An 18469-nucleotide genomic window follows, 5' to 3' on the forward strand; every position below is an offset into this window, starting at 1 on the left:
TTTGGCTTGTAGGCTCTTGGACCAGAATAGTAGCATATATTCCACCCCCAAAGTAGCAAAGAGCCAACACCACGGTACAAACCCTTACACGAGGCGTTTTTCATGCAGCAAACATGCGATCCACAACCCCCACATGCCTGTATCGCTCCGATGTACCTCAAAATCAATCCTACTTCTCATTTTCCTCCCCAAATAAGTTCTATTAATGATACACCCCTGCCTTCTCACACACAATGGTCTAAAACTTTAATCTCAGTGTATTTGTTGTATGTTTATTTTATATCAAATAAAGTGAAAAATTGCTTATGGTCGAGTCTTCCTTTCTTACCTCCAAAGCCAATAAACTGTCTACTCATGTTGATGAGCCTCTGAAACGCACAGTGGAACTGCTTCCCTTCCTGCCCCACCAGAGGCCCTTGCGGAGTCAGCCTCGCCTCCAGACCTCTGCAGAGGCCTCCCCTGCCCATGCTTGTTTCTCCAGCCACTCACACTCCATAACCAGGGGAACCTTCCCGAGTCCTCCTGCACTTGGACCCAAGTTACTGAACTTCTCTGTGGTTTGTGATCACAATCCCCAGTGACCCCTGTGTCTAATTCCCAGCAATCCTCCTGCCTGGAATCCCACCCCCCACTATGTTCTTCCCATTCACGCCAGCCTTGGGGGAGTGCAGGGCTGGGCTGCAGAGAGCTGTGCACTCCCATCCACCTTCCCACACAAGTGGATGAGGCAACTCTTGCTTCTAAGCCTCTTGCAGACATAGGTCGAAGATACAGCAGATAGAATTTGTGGATGGATTGAAAATGGGGTAGAAGAGAAAATGAGGAATGACAACAACTTCTGGTTTAGAGCCTGAGATGCAGGAAGGACAGAGTCACCACTGAGTGTCACAAGGACTGTGGGGACATGGGAGGAGAGGATGAGGAGTCCAGCTGTAAGCAGGGGGCCGGGTGTCTGTGAGGTCCATCTTCTACATCCCAGCTTCCACAGTCTCCTCTGGCGGCTGTCACTGACCCTGCCTTTCCCCAGGGCAGCTCTGCTCCCCTCGGGCACACCTCCCACCTTGCCATGCCCTTGGAGTGTCAGTGTCTCTTTTCAATTTGTCTGATTCCTCCCCTACCCCCGACATCTAAGAGAACATTCTACTCAAAATATTTCTGAAGAAAATGAAAATGCACTCATTTTATTGTATATCCTCAATATCAAGAGAGCTCTTCCTACACTGAAAAAAGACATCTTCCCCTACTTCTGACATCTAACAAGAAGCACAGCCTCCCTGTAGGGCTAGCTCCTGAAGGGCCCTTCTAGAGGAGAGTGTGGTCACAGATTACTACAGGGAAGTGGTCCATTCCAACATCAGTACTAAATACCGGCAGGACACCCCCACTTCCTCGGACACCCAGCTCTGGGCCCCTCTCTTGGGAGAAGTCTATCTCTGTTCTAGCCTTTAAATAAAACTTGCTTTCTGCACTTGCCTCGTGTTTCTCAGGTGTTTAATCCTCACATTAGTGAATTAGGGACTTGGCCCTGATTCTCATTACTGGTATCAATGTGTCTGACCCAGCCCTTGGCTCCTCTGCTACTTAAAGAGTTCGGCCATTTTTGTCCAGCTGCCTGCTTATCTGATTGCTTGATTATTTAAAGTTTTCTGAAAGACAGCAGGTAAACTATAGTTCTGCTTGCTGGCTGCTGAATATTCTGGGGAGATTCTGAAAAATTCATTTGTCCCTGGGCCCCACCTGGGACCTACTGAATCAGAACCCCCAAGGGAAGAACCACACATCAGCACTGGAGTGGCTCTGCAGGCAACGCCCCCCTGCTGAGTCCTGAGTGAGGGTTTTAGGTTAGGCAGGCCTGTGGCTGAATCCCAGCTCTGCCCCTCCAAACCAGCTTTCTCCTCTGCTGGGCGAGGAGTCTAAAGCCTGCCGGGTTGTCCTGAGGTCACAAACATGAAGTCACAAACATGAAGCCCAGCTGTCCCCCAGCCATCACTGCCTGATATTGGTAGTAGCATAAAGATTTTTATTATAGCTTTAATTATTGATCATCTGCACATCTAACTTCATAACAGAGCCGACATGGCTAGCTTTGCCTCCTCTTGAGCTCCTCATGCCCAGAACAGCCCACCCCACCCACCTTCAGCTCCACTCAGGGCCAGCAGCCGCTCGCTGGTTCTCACTGCTTCTTGGTCCCTTGGTCGGGACTCTCGCCCACCCTGCCTGGCCTCCCGGCCCCCCAGCTCTCCCTTGCCTGACAGACAGCTGGTGTCTGAGGACCTGGTATTTGTATTACATTGATTTATTTTTTTACTGTTACCTTCTCCATGGGAATAGAAACTCCGCCAGCATTGGGCCGTTGCCTGTCTTATTCTCTGCCTGTCACCAACACTTAGCATGGGAGCAGAGTAGGTACGTCAGGAGCATTTGCTGACTAAGAAATCAAACATTAGAAATCAAATACTACGCAACACACTAGATTCATATAGTCAGTTCTTAGACTTACTCCTCAAATTCCAGTTATAGATCAAAACCCATGTTACAAATTCCAAACAAAGGGAATCCCTCCATAAATACAAAGAGAGATTCAGCCAATCCTTGTCACCATCAGCTGTGACTCCACAGAGCTGGGAATCACACAGACCAGGGACATGAGCCAGAGAGGAAGCCCTCCCTAATACTCATCATTCCTTTTCAGCTTCCCGTAACATTCTCTTCTCCCACCACCACCCCAGGTTTACAAACTGGAGCAAATAAAAAGGTTCCAAAAATGACCTAGGCAATGCCCCACTCACTGGCACCAGCCCCTTGCTTGGGAGCAGGAGTGTGGTGTAAGCCAAGTGGGAGGAACAGGGCTGCAGGAGGCCTCGTGCCCTCCCTGCCATCAAGACCCTCTTCTCGGGCAACCGTGACACCACATTCCCATCTCACAGCCTCCCTCCCAGAGCAGCAGCTAGTGGAGATGTGATCAGCTGCCTGGGGAGGCCAAACCCCTTTGCAAGTCCAGGAAATGGGGAGGCCTAGGCCCTAGGCTCTCCTGCTGCAGCTCAGTCATCCTGTGAGGTTCAGCCAAGGAACTGAGGTTCAGTCTGGTGGAACTAGGCATGAGGAAAGAAAAATGTGCTCGCCCTCCCTCTCAGTTTGTCTAGCTGTACTTACGTATTTCAAGTAAATCCGACAAGCACTGCGGACCTTCACCTTTACAACTCGGCTTCAACGGCCACATTTCCAGGGAGGCATCTGTCATCTTGGGAGCGCAGCCTTGGTACTGGGCCGGTCTCCAGTGCCAGCGAGCCCTCCCGAGCATGGAAACTCAATTCTGCATGGGCACAGGCAACCTAGGCTCTGTGGTTGTTTGCAGGTTTTCTTTTTAAATTGACTTTGTGTCAGTTTAATTCTTTAGCTTCTATTTTTTTCATAGGCTATGTCAGACTTTCCCAAATGAATCCTTCTTCTAATTTAATTTCTTTTATGGAAAACTTCCTGTCTTTTCAACACACTGTTTACCTACTTTTGCTTTTATGTTTTTTTCCTTTATGCTTTCCCCTGGTTTACTATAAAACTCTCCTTTCTCTTTATGGGCTTTGTTAGTGTCTGGCTTTAAAGCATTTCTGGGGATTTTAAAAGAATAAACTTGAATATCGCATAGAATTTGTTATTTAATTACATACTCAGGCAGGTAGATTTGAAGCCTTTCAATAGAGAAGAATACCTAATATTGGGCCACATACAGTCCCTGTTTTCTTGCAAGCGAACCATATTTGTATTCTATAAAACAATGGAGAGAAAGTAGCAGGAACTTAAATTCTACCAAGGAAGAGCATCACCCTTCAGGTAGGCAGTAATAGACCATTGACTGGAGAAGGGGTAGAGAAAAGACCATGGGTTCTAAGGTATATAGCTATCCCGATACACATGGCTGACCATAATGCACATCACTGAACCTAATGTTTATTGCTGACCCTGATGTATGAAAAATTTTTAAAGGAGACAAAGAAGCCAATCACTGCTAATTAAACCGCAATGCACAGAAAAGGATCACAGAAGAAAACCCCGGATTCCTGGCCACCTAAATGCCACCGTAGAAGATTCTGTTCTGCCTTGATATACAAGCAAGTGAATGTATTTAAAATTCCTTCCAATGGAGGATAAAGGATGCCAAGAATCCCCATCTAGAACTTACCAGTTGGTAAGCAGAATCACTGTGTCCCAGCAGAGCCAGACCTGGGCTCTGGAGCAGCCAGCCAACCTTTAGTGCCACATTTAACATGTGGCAGGAACAGCACTTCCATCCAAGCAAAGGTAGCTGCCATCAGAGCCGAGTGACAACAGTGGTGACTGTTTCCCACCAGCTCATGGTGACCTGTTGAGTCTGGAGCAAAACAAAGACACAGCCAAAAGTGTAGGCTTACTCTAAAACCACGCCAGCCTCATGCTCAAGCGCTCACCTCCTACCTTAAAGGGGCACCCTCTGTGCCCCACACCACACTGGCAGCCCCTGATGGAAGGGGAGATGTCCTAGATTCCTCCTTCACCAGGGAGCACATTACGGAGTCAGTTTGTTCTTGAGAGTCAACTCCAGCTTAGTACATCTCCACGGTTCACTGTGTGAATCCTGTTTCAAAACTAAAACATCCTCTACTTGCATTTTCCAGAGTTAACAAAAACTGATAGATTTAGGTTACAGGGACAACTCATAAAATGTTTTTCAAAAGACATACGATTATGGAAAAATGAAACTAGAGTTGTAGAAATTAAATAGGTGCTTGGAAGTGCAGATCAACTAGTCTTCCAGAATAATTTGTTACTGGATAAAATAAGGAAGACTTCTAAAATGTAAGATGAAGTGTTATTTCCAGGGAAAGATGTTTAGTTTTGATATTTATTTTGGTGTTGTCAAAAGCATTTGACTGGTAATGGCCCATGTCCAAATAAAGCAAATTATGCATTTAACTCAGTTGAATTCAGCTAAAAACTGTTGAGCACCTACTCTGTCTCAGGTTCTGAGGTGGGCAGTTAGTGTCCACTATGGAACCTTCACCACACAAAGGCAGTGGGCTCTGGCCCAATTTTGCATTGAAAAAAAACAGAGACTCAAAGAGGTTAATAAGCTGCCCTAGGTCACAAGCCACTCTGTATCAGCTGGGAGTTGCCTGGGTCTCCCAGGGCCTGTTTTTCTTTCCTATCCACTATGCACTCAGACCTCACCCTTTACCCCAAGAACTCACAGAGACCAAAGGGAAAGAGCAGCAGAAACTTGTTTCTGAGTTAACTGAGAAAGTGATTATTATCAGTCCAGCGATGGAAATCCACACAAAAACAGAAATAAGGGGAGAACTAATGTATTTTTAAAAGTCATCTAGTATTCCAGTCAAAAATGTGTGGCCTTGTTCTCAAGAAGACTGCAGCTTCTCCTTGTTTTATTGGTTGTCCCATCTGCTCAGGCTGCTAAAACCAAATGCCAGAAACTTATCCCCACTGTCTGGAGGCTGGAAGTCCAAGGTCAAGTCACCAAGGATTGAGAATGTGGCAAGGGCCTATTTGCTCATATACAGCTGTCCTCTAATTCCAGCCTGCAGGGCTGAAGGCCCAGGGGTCTCTCCTGGCCTCTATCATGAGAGGGCTCCACCCTACACCCCACCACCTCCCAAAGGCCTCTCTCCTAACGCCATTACCTGGGGGTGAGGTTTGCAGCATACAAATTTTGTGTGGACATGAGAATTTCAACATGGCACAGTTGGGCTTTTCACGTTGCTTTGCACTTTGAAAAGGGACGGAGGTGCTTCTCTCCAGAGGGTCTGGGTGAGCCACCTGAGAGGCACTTGCCGGCAGCCTGGCTCCCTGCAGGCCACACCACCGCCAGCCCAGGGGAGGCGTTCAGCTGCCACAGGAAGGCACACAACTCTCAAGTGGGAGAGACCATAGTGGAAACCAAGCATTCAAAGACCCCTCAAGATAGAGGAAAAGATTATTCAGCTGCGCCAAACTCAGAGAGGCATCCGCCCCTTTAAGAAGGAAAAAATAAAATAAAAATGCAAAAGAAGGACAAAGTTTGTTTTCAAATGCTGTTGAGCCTCTTAGCAGCAAAGTCTTAAAAACATTATTTCTTATATGTTTTTTAAGACCTTACAGGTGGAGCTCCCAGAGCAGTCAATGCTCGGGCGGTAAAGTGTGATGGGGCCGTTGATGTCCCAGCTGCAGCGACATCGCGGGAACCTTTCCGTAACTTCTACCAACCGCCCTGGAGATCAGAAGAGCAAGATTTCAATATCTGTCAGTAAAACTGATGGAACAGCCACGCCAGGACACGGGACAAGGCCTTTTCGGCATCATGGCACTGAGAGGCCTCGGGAGGAAAGCGGAAGAGGCGCAGAGAAGGAGAGGATGGGCTGTCGGAAGGCAGAAGCGCGGGCCGAACGGCAGCCCCGCGGCAAGAGCGCACCCGCCGCTGAGCTTCCCGGGCGCCCGGGCGCAGGGCGCGGGGCGCAGGCTGGCCGCACCGGGGTCGGGGCGCATGCGCGAGCGCGGGCCTCGCAGCTGCGCACCCACTGTGCACCCGCTGCGCAGCCGCCTCCGGCCTCTGCGCGCTGGGCCACCCTGGCGGACTGCTGGGTCTCGCGGATTAGCCTTTGGGCAACTCCAGCTCCGCCGGTTCCCTTTCCTGGCGCGGGCTCTTCTCACTCCATCTCCACCTGCGATGGACTCTGTTGGTGTCCAGGCCTCCTGTGGGCGAGGGCACCTCTCTTCTCTGAGCCACCTGGACTAGTTTTCTCCCTGCTTTGCTGTGCTCCAGGCTTGGAGCCAAAATGTTGCACCTGACACACGAGGTGATATCTTGCCAGCTGCTTCTGACCTGCGGGAAGTCGGCGCCGCACAAACCCACACCAGACCATGAAGACAGGACTGGCTGGGCCCGGTGGCACCCGGGATGCCACAGGGAGAAAGCACCGGCAGAGAGGAGGGGACTGGGGGTGGGGGAGCCTCTGTTATTTTTAGTGGTCCTGCGGATTCTCCAATCTGCAGAGATAAATTGCAATGCAGAGGAGGACAAGTTCTGGTTAGAAGAACGTCTCCAAGGAAGACTATTTCAACCAACACTCGGAAATGTTCAGTGAGTCTGAGATTCCAGGGACCTCCTTGTTAGATGCCCGAACTTGGACCTGTCACCAAGTCTAGAGCAAGCTGTGCTCTGCAAGAATGAATGTCAGAAGATCTAGCATTCCCCCTTCTGAGTTGATCTGGAAGGGTTTTGTTATTTGATGCTCTTTAAACAAACCACATGTTACACTGGGAGTTTTCCACGTGAACTGAGTGCCAGTGGGATCTGAGGGTGCAGGGCAGAATGAGAACCCAGCCTTGGCCTGTACATGAAGGGGAAGAGAGGGAAGAGAAGACGCTGGGTATATTCATGGGGAAATATTTCCTGAAGTTCCTTAAGAAACCCATAGACAGTGGATGTTCTGGGTGGTTTTGAAGAGGGGAAATTTTCTGAAGATTCCAAAACATTGGCTGCAATTGAATTGTCCAAATGTGCAATGATACAACATCCACTTTGGGATAGTAGGCCTACACTGGAGGTACATATGAAGACAATTTGCAAATATCCCATGACCCAGTCTATGGAACAAAGCTCCCGCTGGCAGGAAGCGGGATGTGGGCATGTGCACAGGGCCTGGAGAAAGCTCCTTGGCTGCCATAGCCTGTCATACACTGCACTCAGTCACTTAGAGGCCACACAGGCTGGTCAGGGTAGAATGGCTGCCTTAGTCAGGAATGGAAAACAGCTACCTGCAGCAGAAACTCAAATACAGTGGCCAAACGTGGGTGTTGGACACACAGGAGGGCGAGCTACTGTGCTGTGGCTGCCCACTCACTCTCTGGGCACCTTCATCCCTCCCTGTCCTTCTCAAAAAGTGGCTCTAACCAGAGCTGCGTTCTGATTTTTGCTGACCCTGGCATGATATTGAAATCTTTGTCCTTGTCCCCATTGCTGATCCAATAATGAGAAAAAATAAATGGAAGTTTTATTCATTTGCTCGCAAAGAAGAACACAGTGGGCTCTCGTCTCCGAGCCTGTGATTCTAACTGCAGAAGGAGCAGAGGACTTTTAAAGTGGTGATATACAGACTAAGCTCCAGTTGTGTCTCTCCGGAGTCATAATCCGTGACATAATCATAGCCTTGAGATCATAGCCATTCCTTAGATCCAGTGGGACCAGCTCCCAAGTCTGGATCTCTTCATTTCTGTGGTCAGCGAGCCAGAAGACAGAAAACTCAGCTCAGGACAGGAAGAACGTTAATCTTGTTTCCCCCAAGTCTAGGGAGGGCAAGAAAGAGAAAAGGGAAAGAAAAAAAAATGTCGATTTTATTTAAAAAAAAAAATTGGTACTAGGGCTTGAACCCAGGGGCACTTTACCATTAAGTAATGTCCCAGCATGCGCCCCCACCCCCCGCCATTTTTGAGACAAGTTTTCACTAAGTTGCTGAGACTGGCTTCAAACTTGTGGTCCTCCTGCCTCAGCCTCCTTGTCATTGGATTATGGGCATGTGCCATCGTGCCTGGCAACATGTCAATTTTAAAATTAGTTACCAGTGGTCAAACAGCAAGGTTTATATTCAAAGCATGAAGTGGACCCTGTGACATAGAAAGGAACCCCTGTTATAGGCACTTTTGTCATAATGAGTGAGTTCTTAAAGAAATATTGAAAATGACGTTCTATAGCTACATTGGTATTAGGACAGATTTGTTAGCATTATGTTAAAACACTTTTAATTTAAAAGGTTTTCTCTTTCTGATTTTAATAAGAATTCAAACTTTTATTGAGTTCCTAAAAGTATTGTGGATACTAGGTACTCGGCCTGCTGTGCCTAGTGGACAAATCAGCCCTGGTTCCAACCATCACATCTGTATTCCTGACATCAGAAAAGGGGGTAGAGAAGGGTGAGTCAGATCTCATTAGGCACCTTGCTGGAAGACCCCAACTGATTAGACAGAGCTCAGTCAGATGACCATGTAGTGTGGCCAAAGAGTCTAGGACAAGTAATCGTTATTCTGAGTGTCAAGGGCGTATCTGATGGTGTTAGACTGGCAACTAGCAGAATCTGCCCAAACTGCCAACCCAAATTGATGGATCCCTCTCCTAAATGAATAGAGGTGACACATACCACATAACGAATGACCATAAAGCTTAATCTGCTAGAGGTGGCACTGAGGTCTCCTGAAAGGCAGCCTATACAAAGAAAAGGGGAACACCCCCCTCCCTTGCTTGGGTCCATAACTCCTGGCCGGATCTTTCTGGTAGCCTGAGGCTGCATGTGTGTCACTCACCACCCACCTGGGCTCACGCCCATGCCCCAGTTCTGATGCTGTGATCAGGCCCACCTGCCTGCAAGGCTGACTCTCCACTCACATCTTCTCACCTAAAAGTGTGTCCCAACGGCTCCTGCAGTCCCTGCCCGACCGGCAGGCTAAGCGAGCTGGTCCTCAGTGAGCACTTTGCTAATAACCCCTGGAAAAATATTTATCTCTAAACACAAAGTAAGTATTCAAAAGGGATTCTGAATGAACCAACAAGGAGCATATTTTAATCAATTACTCATGTGCTGGTTTTCTTGAAAATAGTAGAATCTGAGTGTTTGGCACACAGTAGGTGCTTACTAAATGGTTATTAAATGAAAAAACAAACTTCAGGTGGCCTAAAATGTCAGAATTCACTGGCTGAGGTTGATGACGGGCCCAAATGCCATTGCTCCCTTGAAGCTTTCGGACTCTTGCTCCAGAGGTGGTACCGGGTAGAGGAAGCCCTGCGGGGAGGGCAGGCTGGCGGGGACACACGGCTGAGCTGGTGGGCGCATGGCTTTGGACCAACTCTGCTCCTCCGAGGATTCAGGATCTTTGAGATCAAGGTGAAATGAAAGAATAATGCAGTAGGGATTTTAAAGCCCTCAAAGGGAAATCTGCCACTTTTTCAAAACCTACAGATTTTCAGTTTTTTTTCTTTGGATGACTTTAGAAGGGACTCCACACTCATGACACGGAGAGACACAGCCGTCTTAGTTCAAGAAAAATCTGTATGTAGCAAAATGAATTTATAACCAAGACAAACACCTAGAAGAGTGCCCAGCACGAAGAAAAGAAACAAGGTGCTGGACAAAATCAATGAATAAAAATGGTGATTAACCAGCCACAACGTGCTTTGTTACTTTTCCAAAAGAACTCACAATTGTATTCTTTCATCACACCACTTTGGTGTAAATTTAAGTGATTTAATCTATTTTAAAAACCCAATTTACACTTACTTTTCAATAGAAGACCGAATTCTTAAAGTCAGCTGTGAATCTAGGCGTACCAATTAGCTTAGATTCATCTCACTTGGAGCCCTCATCACTCTTCTGTGCCACGGTGGCAGACAAAGGGATAAGGGTTTGACCAGTTCCACACTCTAGGTGGTGGGTCTAGGGAAGACAGGTGTCCACTGAGAACGGCAGATCGCAACAGGAAGCAAGAGGACAGGATACACAAGGCAAACCCGAGGAGACCACTCAGGGTGGCATCTTCCCACAGACGCAGAATAAGTGACATGCCAATCAGGCCACAAGGAAAACCTTATTAAGACACACACACACACACACACACACACACACACTATTCCTAGCCAAGAGCTAGCGTAAAACGGTGCTTTGGGGTTCCTGAGGTTGAGGAGCACAGGGGGCACCTGCTCTGTGGCCTCAGATCCCGCTGCCTCCTTGAGAGGCCGCCCTCTGCGGAGCCTCCCGCACACCTGGGCAATGCCAGGCGCGCGGGCTCTCCCTTCGCTGTACTTGACTTTTCAGGCTCTTCCTTCAAGGGGAGGGCTGGAATTTTGTTCAAAATTAAAAATTCAACAAGACTCAATAACTTAGGATTTAAAAAGTCTCTTTGAGAATTAGCTTGACCCCCAATTCTCCATTCCCCTCTTGTTCTTCCTCCCCCACCTGTGTCCAGGGGACTTCCGCTTGGCCCCTGTGTCGGGGCAGGTGCCCTCGGTTCTCCTCAATGCCCCTCTCTCCCTTCCTAGGCGTGTCCAACAGAACTGCTGAGGGCTTGATCTTTCCAACCAGTAGATAGCTTCTCCGGCATCTTGTCAAACCTTCCTGTCCTTGAACTGACCCTAGGTTACTCCCAATTCTCTGGGATCCTTGGTACCTTTTTAGTGCCCCAGTAAGGAGAGGGCATGTTCCGGAACCCCCAGGGGGACTTCCTGCACCTTGCAAGGGTGCAGACCTTCACTTGGCCACAGCAAGCCCAGCTAAAAGCTTCTTCAAATCTGCTGCTAGATTCATGGTGCCCTAATTCCAGGGCTGTTCTGAACCCATTCTCTGAGGACCAGTCAACTTCCTGGTGGGCCCTGGAAAGCAGGTATGGTCTCCCGGGGGGTCTGAGCCTTCCCTGCCTTCCCAAGGGCTCAATGGATCAGGCCTGCAAGGCGGCAAGCCCGGGAGACCCATATTTCAGCCTTCTTCCCCCCACACTCCCAAATCAACCAGCTTTTGAATTCACTTGTCCTTGGAGGAAGGAAAAGGCTGTGAGCTCATCTAATTTTTCTTCTTTCTTTCAAGTTTTGTATAAATTCTATGCATAGCATTCTAAGCTTGCTTACGTCTTGATAGTCAAATACCAACTTCTTAGATCCCTAAAAAACCTTTTATTATTTCCTCAGTAAAGTCTTGTTATTGTAAATCAAACTCAGCCTGGCTCTGCTGCTGCCTCTGCGGCTTGCTTAGGAGCCCACCTGGAACTGCACCCCACTGTGTACCAGGCTCCCGAGAAGGTGTGTATCGCTGCCACGGAAACAGGCAGAGACAGGGTGAAGGGGATGGAAAAGCTAATAATTTAATACCAAATCAATGTCACAATTAAATATGGGCACTCAGGAGCCAATTAGCTATCATCCAATTCATATGCTCTTGTTCAGGTTATTGATTCATGTGTTAAAAAACTCACCCTCCAAGCAGCAGTGATAAATATAATTGATTTGTCTTAGTAACCATCATGGGGATTGTTGATTAATGTATACATTTATGACATTATAAAATGCTTTGCCAAACACATGCCACCACCCAGCAGGGATAGATTTGAAAAACCTTGGAAGCAAAGATAAAATGTCTCAATTTTTTTTTGTACATCATATCATTATCACAGGATAACTGGATGCCCAATAGATGCTCAATTAACACTGCTGTGCACACAGTTGATGGAATTCAGCTCTATTCACCATTCTCTATTTAAACAGAGAATCATATAAAGGAAACTGGTGGCAGTCTGTTGAAAGAAGTTGGTGTGAGGGGAAAGTAGGTCTTCCTATTATCCAATGTCTGATAGATAGTTTTGGATTGAGGAGCTCTGTGGGCAATTGAAGCAACAGGCTAAGCAATATTCATGGAAACTTGAGATCACTCAAAAGGTAAGGTGACTACTTAACTCATCATTCAAAGTGGGAACTGTCTTAAAGAAAAACGAAGCACTATTAATTATTATTTTATCTCACACACAGAGAGATGTGTGGTTGTCCTTGACCTAGGAGAGCTTATGACATGATGGAGTCACAGGACATTCAAGTTGGGAAAGACCTAGGAAATAATTGAAGGGGAAAAAATTACCTTCCCTGGAATGATAATGTTATTTCTAATATGTCGGCTTTGTTAATACTGAGAAGTACCAGGAAAAAAAATTATTTTATATTCAAACAAATTTAATGCACACTTTTGGAGATGTACAATGCATATTAACATATTAAAGGGAAATTATTTAGTAAGTAAGGCAACTTTGCCTAAATTAGAATCCCCAGAATATTTGTACAATGATCTTCTCCACCATTCTTATTGGTTTGCTTTGGGTAACATGCTTATTAATATCTTGTGGACAGAAACATGTATGTAGTTTCATTTCCGAATTTTCTGAGGCAAGAAGAGTCAAGAAGATTAAATAGTTTCTCTAAGGCCTCATACTCAGAAGCAGGACTAAAATAGTAACAGCAGCAGGGCTAGTATCAATAGTATCAGCAGTAATAGAAACAAAAAAACACCAAAAGAACAAATAACCAATCAATAAATGGACAAAAGAACTAAACAGATACAAATGGACTTCAAATACATGAAAAAAGCTTCAACATCTCAAGCAGTTAGGGAAATGCAATCAAAACTACATTGAGATTTCATCTCACCCCAGTCAGAATTATAAGAACACAAAGAATAATAAGTGTTGGTGAGGATGTGGGGGGAAAGTTTCTCTCATACATTGTTGGTAGGAGTGCAAATTAGTGGGACCACTCTGAAAATCAGTGTGGAGAATCTTCAGAAAACAAGGAATGGAGCCACCATGTAACCCAACTCCGCCACTCCTCGGAATATATCCAAAAGATCTCAAATCAGCACACTACAGTGACACAGCACATCCATGTTTATAGCAGCACAATTCACAAAAACCAAGTTGTGGAGCCAACCTAGATGCCCTCCAACAGGTGAATGGACAAAGAAAACGTGGTGTGTATGCACAATGGAACGTTTCTCAGCTACAAAGAAGGGTGACATTGTGGCATTTCCTGGAACTGGAGACTGTCATGCTAAGAGAAATAAGTCAGACTCAGCAAGTCAAAGGTTGAATGTTTTCTCTGATTTAAGGAAGCTAGTCCAATAAGGGGGTATAAAGAGAGAAGGAAAAGAGGGAGTCCATCAAGATAGAAGAAAGAACAGTGAACCAGATGGACGGAAGGCGGGGTGGGCGAGGGTAGGGGAGGAACATGGAGCGAGTCTGACCTGACTCTCCTGTGTACATACAGAACAGACCACAGTGAACCTCACCATTAAGTACATCCCCAAGGCACTAATCAGAAGCAAACTGTGGGGGCTCCAGAGCTGCGTCATTCTGCGTCCCAGGTGAGGGCAGTGTGCACCCCGCGCCCTCCACACTGCAGCAGGGGTCTGACATAGGCAGGCACTTCATAAATATCCACTGACTATTGAGTGAATCAACAGTCATGCACAGTGAGAATCAAACTCAAAGGAACTGCCTCCCTGTGCCCGGGTGTTTCTCTATTACCATGAATCAACAAATCCCTTTCTAGTTCTTTTTCCCTCTCCAAGGGAGAAATGAACAGTGCAGCCTCTGTTCAGAACAGCTCTGCAAGTGTTCTTGAATTCCAGGAAAAGAAGAATTATCAAGGATATTTCCTCACGTAACTGAGAAAAGACACATTATAGCAGTTTTTAAAATTACCTTGGAATACGAACACGCAGAAAAGTGAGATTTGAGGAGAGCCGTGCTATTCACCAGGTTGCACACTTAGAAGATGCTCACCACAAAATTCTTCTGTTAACAATGCTCCAAAAAAAAAAAAAAGTAACAGCAGGTGTTGGCAGCCAGGAAGGAGACAGGCCCACAAAGTGAAGGGCAGTACCTGACTAAAGGAAGCTGAGGGTTTTAACGAGCCACAGGAGCCACTTGGTAATCACTGTTTAATAAAGAGAAGATAAACAGAAGGAAACACAATGGATGTCCTGAACCAGAGAAGTCCTCAGCAAACCACTCATCTTCAGCCTGTGAGTTCTTGACTGCGGTGCTCTCCTCCCTGTTTACAGGTGTCTGTTTCAAAGAGGTAAGATTTTATTTTCAGCCTAAATGAAAGATTAAGGGACAAGATCATGACATGATGACTGTCTTCAAATATCTGAAGAGCTTTTCTCAGAGTGAGCAAGTGGCCTTACTCCTGGACCCATGGGCAGAAGCAACAGGAAGCACGTCCCGTGTGAACCAAGAGCTGTCTATACTAAGCCCCCACTAATGGTCGGTTTGCCTGGAAAACTGGAACTGAGTGTCCCTTCACTGAGGCGCATGGGCAGAGGTGGGCCACCAGGTCTCAGGGTGCCACCAAGGGCCAACTTTCATTTAAGCATGTTGACATCCAACCGTCCTTTAACCTCTGGGAATCTCCCACTCCAAGACCATGGAAGACTTCCATTTCCCGCAGTTTCAGCCCTGACACAGAACATTGGTGAATGTTGTTCCCGAGGACTGTTAGACACCATCCAACCACTGGAACAAACACTCTTCACTCAGCTCCCAGGCTCACACTGACTCCTTCCCATTGTGCAAGAGGAGCAGGAAGGCAAGATGGGCATCCCATGGAGACCCTGCTCTCTCATCTCCTTCTGGCCTGGGCTTGCCAGGAGAACACACCAAAAGTGGTAGAAATCGGCCTAAGTTGCCGTGATACAAAACCTCCGTGAGCCCTCAGGAGCAGCTGAGGACTTGGGCAAGCTCTAAGGGGGTGCTGTCTCGCCCTTATCATTGCATGCTCCATTTAAATGTGATAAAAGACCCCTTGCCAACCTCTAAGAATAAGACAGATGAGAACACAGGCAAAAAGGCTCTCAAAAGAGATGTCCATAAAGATGCACCATGTCCTTCGGCTGTATAACCCCACAAAACTTTAAAACACTAATATATCAAGAGTTGGTGAGAGTGAAACCAGCAGAACTCACAAAACGGCTGGTGTGAGTGTCCACGCTCACATATGCTTATCCTATGGCCCAGAAATGGCCCTCCTACGCATGTGTGGAAATGTGTGCTTTTGTGCATCCAAAGACCTGCACAAAATGTTCACGGCAGCAGTGTTATGACAGCTAAGCACTGCAGTACAGCTCAGGTATCACCAACAAGAGAAAAAGTGGACAAGGCCTGTTCTGCCCATGACGTGAAACCCTTTGCAGCGATGGGAATGGCATAGAATGACGCGCAGCACCGTGCAGTGTGGCTGAGTCTCGTGATACTCCATGAAAAAGCTCGGAAAAAAATCAGTACAGGGCGTTCCCACAGGAGAACAGGAGGAGGATGGTGGAGACCTGCGGCTGCAGCCAGGATGCAGCCAGGAACAAGGAGAACTTCAGGTGCTGGGCTGCTGTTCCTCTGGGCTTGCGCTGTGGGGAAGGAGATGTGCTCACTGTGTGCAGAGTTACAATTTGTGCATCTTTCTGTAGTCATTGCATCAAAATATAGTCATTAAAAAACTATTAGATGGAAAATGTTCTTGTAACTTTTAGCCTTTAAACTTTCCATGTTATTTTAACTTTTTTCAATGCTAAATCATTCTAAAATTCATACTGATGACATGCTAATTATGAGAAGGACAGGGAATCAAGTAATGGATCAGAAAAAAATCGGTGTATTCCAGAAGCAAGCTAAGCCCAGTGCTGGGAGTGAAGAGAGGTTCCAGGGGAAGCCGTGATCAGGAGAGGCACCGGGTCCAGGAGGGGCTGGAGTGCCGGTGCTGTTCACAGACAGCAGAGCTCTCCCACACAGGTGCACGCCGACTGTGCAGGTTCTCAGAGCTGAGACCCTGTCCCTTCACTCCCACTGCATACTCTTGCCACCTGAAGTTCCTCTCTTGTGCAAAGATATCAGATATTTATCACCATTTTAAATGTACAGTTACAGGCCAGTTGTCCACGGGGCTTGGTACAGTATAGAATGGCTGAGAGACAGAGTTCCCATTAATACTCAACATATTGTTCTGTGATTTAAATTGAATTCATAACAATTTATAAAATATTTTTTTAAAAAAAAGTGTTTCCCGTTCTCCACTTTAGAGTTGTTCACTTTGATTACAACTTGTGGCACCCACAGTCACATGTTTATGTATTTAGTTTGAGGTAATTTCTTATGGCCTTACTAAATTGCTGAGGCTGACCTCAAACTTGTGATCCTCGTGCCTCAGCCTCCCAAATTTCTGGGATTTCAGACATGTGCCGCTACACCCCTCTAGAGAGGTTACTTTGGCAAAGACAAAAAAAAAAAAAAAAAAAAAACTCAACAAAATATAACTGAAAAATACTGAAGCAACAGATGAAATGAGAACTCCCTACAAAATTCTCAACACGATCTGGAGTCCTGCTTTATGTGAATGTGATAGATAACTGCATTCAGATCTCTCATGCATCCATCCATCCATCCACCTATCTATCTGTTGTGGTTCTTATACAAATATAAACTTCCTGTTCCCCAGAGACTTGAGATTGGAGCCAGAGTGTCCTGAGGGAAATCTCACCCATGCCAGTCTGAATGTTCATTACTTCTCCCACTAGCACATCCTCAAGCTGCTGGTCCCATACCACCATCACGGGCATGGGCGGGAGGGCTCTTCTTTGTAAACAGAAACAGAGAATTGCCAGCCTTCCGGCCAACACTGCCTGGAGGCCACCCCTGATGTGCACATGCAGGAGATCTCCCTTGCAGGACGTTTGCACGTGTAAACCTCAGGGCTTTCTTCCAGATCTCACACCCTCCCTAGGACCACGAGTGCTGAGACCTCTGCTGCTTTGCAAAGTTGAAAAAGTTCCTCCCAGAGCACTCGTGGAAGGAGGGCAGAAACCCAATTCCTACAACATGAGATCCCCTGTCTTTCTTACCTTGCTTCTGATTTTCCCTTTGAAACTGTCACTGTGGGTGATTTTGCTGCTTTCATTGAGACCACGCCATGGCCATCTGCTGTCCTTCAGTCAAGGACGATCTTGAATTAAAACAAGGCTGTGAGTCCTGCACCTCCGTCCGTCACCTCCACAACTTTGGGCATATCCTCCCGATTTTTCTAGATTTTCCTTTTCTTGAGAACAGTCTTCCACATCTCATCTTAAGTATTTGTGCAGCAAATTCTATCTCTGTGTTCTTTAAGCGTCCAGTCAGTCAGACACTTCGAGGACTGCGTGACTGAGTACCGTCAGTGCCTTGAGCTTCCCTATTTCAAAGTCACTTTGCACCCAGCTCCTCTCCTTGGCTGTTGCTAATTCTGTGGGTAAATGAACCCACATCTCTAAAACTGGTCCATCCAAGTCCCTAAAATGTGACCAAAGGACAGCGTGGCGGAGTAGCAGGTGAGATCACCCTTTCACAGAAAACAACTAGAGAACACCTACTTTGATAAAAACTGAAGCAACACAAACTGGGTCAGAATTTAGGCTTGAAAGGTGGGAACTTCAACAGGTGAGATTCAGGGATCTGCAGCTTTTCGCCTGAGGGTCCTCCCCCATCACGGACTCTGTGCAGCCGAGAGCCCACCGTACCCACCGTACTGGCCGCCAGTGTCAGAGGACAGAACAGACGAACGGCAGCACAGACAGAAGGACATCCTGAAGCAGAGACGACTTGGTCACAGAGATCCAAGGATGTCCATAAAAAGAAAACAGCTGCTGGAAGCTTACAGGACAGCCAAGATTGACACCTCTGCCCACTGCTGGGGACACGGAGTTTGGCGCCCGAGTCCAGACAAGTTAACTGGCTGCATGGACAAAAGCCAACCCTCCCCAGAGACAGAACAGTGTCTGTAGTCTTCGTACATATTAGTATGTCCCAACCATACTTAGAAATCCTAGACCCTGGAGGAACAGAGACTGACCAGAGCCCAAGAGAAAAAGCTGTCGAAAGAAAGAAAGAAAAGGAATGCGAA

This window comes from Marmota flaviventris, chromosome 6, assembly GCF_047511675.1.
Source record: "Marmota flaviventris isolate mMarFla1 chromosome 6, mMarFla1.hap1, whole genome shotgun sequence".
Taxonomy (NCBI): Eukaryota; Metazoa; Chordata; class Mammalia; order Rodentia; family Sciuridae; genus Marmota; species Marmota flaviventris.